We start from the raw sequence: 3,423 nt of genomic DNA on the forward strand, positions 1-3,423 counted from the left end.
CGATGTCTGAAAAGATATGCTGGGAAAAAGATATGCTGGATGTTATTAATTTCAGATTCGACACTGCAGAAGCAAGGATGAGTAAACCTGAAGACATAGCATTAGTAACTACCCAAAATGAAACACAGAGGAAAAAAAGACAGGGGAAAAAAAATGAACAGGGGGTCATTTCCCTGCTTCCCTTATCTCCCTAGTGCAGGGGTTGGGATAGTTTTTTTTCCTTTTCCTTTTTTTTTTTTTAATGTTTATTTATTTTTGAGAGAGAGGGAGAGAGCAAGCAAGGGAGAGTCAGAGACAGGGAGACACAGAATCTGAAGCAGGGTCCAGGCTCTGGGCTGTGAGCACAGAGTCAGATGCGGGCTCAAACTCACAAACCACATGATTATGACTTCAGCCGAAGTCGGACACTTAACCAACTGAGTCACCCAGGTGCCCTGGGATTGTTTTTCTCAAAAGGCAGATAGTAAATGTTTTAAGTTTGTGGGCTTTATGGTTTCCATTGCAAGCATTCAACTCTGCCTATTCAACTATGCTCGAAAGCAATCCCAGACAGTACAGAACAAATAGGCATGTCTGTGTTCCAATAAAACTTTACAAAAAACAGTCAGCCAGTGGCCTTAAGTTTGCGGATCCTGTCCTGAGAGTATCCAGTGGGCACCCTGACTGCTCAGTCAGCACCCCTAAAACTCAGAGGGGCTGTCTGGCTCACTAGATGAGAGCCCACCCCAAGCTTCCGCCCTGTCTCCTTCTCTTCCTTCCTTTCCCCTGCCATCTGACATTTTCCTTCCAGCTCCCATCCCCCAGGGCCTTCAAGGATAGCTAGCAGATAAGTGAATTTATCCGGCCATTGTGATTTGCTGAAAAATGGCCCCTCAAAGATACCACATTCTAATCCCTGAACCTGTGAATGTTTCCTTATATGGGCAAATGACCTTCACGGATGTAATTAACTTAAGGACCTTGAGATGGGAAAGTCATCCTGCTTTATCCTAGTGGGCCCTCTATGCTGTCACAAGTGTCCTTTTGAGATAGAAGCAGAGGGAGATTTGACACACAGAGGAGAGGACAATGTGAAGACAGAACAGAGGGAGATGGGAAGACGTTGGCCCTGGAGTGATGTGGCCACAGTGAAGGAACCAGCAGCCCCTGGGAGCTGCAAGAGGCAAGGAACAGATTCTTCTCTAGAGTCTCCGGAGGGACCACAGCCCAGATAATGTGTTGACTTATGCCTTGTGATGCCGATTTTGGATTTCTGGTCTCCAGAACTGTGAGAGAAAAGAAACTGCGTGTTGCTTGAAAGCCACACAGTTTGTGCTCATTTCTTACAGTAGCCCTAGGTGACAAATACAGCCATCTATAATTACCTGCAATCATCAATACAGTTAAATGGCCTCCTCCTATCCTGGCTAATGTAGGTTTAGAGCCAAGTTAAGTGAGGTTTTCTGGAGCCCTTGCCTTAATCTAAAGCAGGCCTCATGGGAATGGGAAGGCGGCCCACTCAAGAAAGTGGATGGAGTCCCAACCAGGGAGTCAAGAGATCTGAGCATGGCCTGCTCTGCCCTCCTCACTGACTGAGCCCAGGAAAGTCCCAGCTTTTGGTTTCCTTGCCTGTAAAACTCCCAAACTGGGGTAGAGGAAGAGGTTTTTATCCAGCTCCAAGTACCATTAAGCTTAAAGGAAATGCTGATGAGGACCCTGTGCACAAACATTGTGTTTTTACTACCTGTGGGGCTGGGGGTTTTGTGGGGGGCGGGACATAGTAATTCTCAGATACTACACTGGTCGCCATCCTGCTCTAAGTTTTCGGAATAACAATACTGATATCAGGAGCAGCTACCCTTTACCGCGGGCCTACTATGTGCCAGGAGCCGTGCCAAACATTTTATTTGTGCCCAGATCCAAAGACATGAGGACATGGGCGAGTGGAGTTTGCACTTTTGGAACCAGAAAGACCCGGGCTGGAATCTCCAGATCTGCCACAATTATAGTTGTGCGACCTCAAGCGAGCGACTTAGCCCGGCTAAGCTTCAGCATCCTCACCTACAAAATGGTGCTGCCTTGCGCTACCTTCCTAGGAGGTTCCAAGCATCAGATCTGCCTTCTGCAAAAATGTCTGGCACGGCCCTCTTATTACCGTTTGTTCTTTATAACCAGCGGTGGATTTGTGGCGAACACACACGTCCATGAGGAGATTGCCGATGTCTCTTGGTGTGGGAACATCTAAGAGTCGCTGGCATCCATTCAAAAACACTCCCACTCCCACCCCTGCCCCATGGCTGCATTACTACAGAATCTGTCTTCTATAATAGCACCCAGACACCTGCATATGTGGTGATTTTTTTTTTTTTTTGCAAGAGCTGAGCACCTCATTTCCCCACCTAAAATTTATTCTCCCTTCTTTTGTTATTACAGACGGGCGAAAAGACATAATAAGAACCCTCTGAGTCTGGCAGAGAGAAACAACATGAAATGTGATTTGAAACTGGGAGTGATCATTGTGTCTACAGTTCTAATAAAGTTAATAAATCAAAGAAAAGCTTTTACAGCCAGGCTTAAGTCATGCAGAAGGGCCTGAATTCAACAGAGGGAGCTTCACACATCCAACGATTTTTTTTTTCTCCCCAAAGTGCCTCTCTGCCTGGACTTTATGTCCTGGTTAACATTCCCACCAACCCCCCCCCACCCCACCCCCCGAGACCCTCTGGTGTTAGACTCAGGGGTGCCCTCCATATTCCCTTTCTTGCTTCATCAGGCCATCCGGTCCTGCCTCTCCCAGCTGCGGGATGTTTCCCCCGGCCTCACTGTCCACCTCCCCTGGCAGAAGCAAGACGTGTGCCCTTGCCTCTGGGCCTGCAAACTTGGCTGAGCACTCCAGGGCAGCTGCCAAGGGATCTTTTTGAAACACAGATGAAAAGATCATAACAGTGGCCGTCAACTACTTACACCCTATTGCGTGCCGGCCATCTCGCTCGCATTTTCATTTCGTCTCCAAAAGTCTACCAGGTACCAGGCTTTTCTGACGAGACAACTTGCTTCGGTGACTTGGCCAGATCGCCGAGCTGGTAAATAGGGGAGCTGGGATTTGAGTCCAGGTCTGTGGGACTTTTGAGTTTGTGCTTCATTCATTTCACTGGTTTCCCTCGCGGGCTTTCTATTGACCACAGCTGAGTTTGCCAAACTCTGCCACTGGGAACACCACTACGTAAGATGTTAATGATGAGTTTTCTTTAAAACAGCATCCACAGCGATGAAATGTGTATATGGTGGTGGTGGAGGTCTGTAGTTACGTAAACCGGGGACATGTTCCCTATGCTGCCTTGTCTTGGAGAACTTCCGACCTATTAGTATATTGAAGGCTTTGATGTGTCCTGAAAATAAAATAAAAGAACACTTTAACCTAGAGTCTTCCAAAGGCATTTTTTC

Source organism: Prionailurus bengalensis, chromosome E1 (genome assembly GCF_016509475.1).
Source record: "Prionailurus bengalensis isolate Pbe53 chromosome E1, Fcat_Pben_1.1_paternal_pri, whole genome shotgun sequence".
NCBI classification, from domain to species: Eukaryota; Metazoa; Chordata; class Mammalia; order Carnivora; family Felidae; genus Prionailurus; species Prionailurus bengalensis.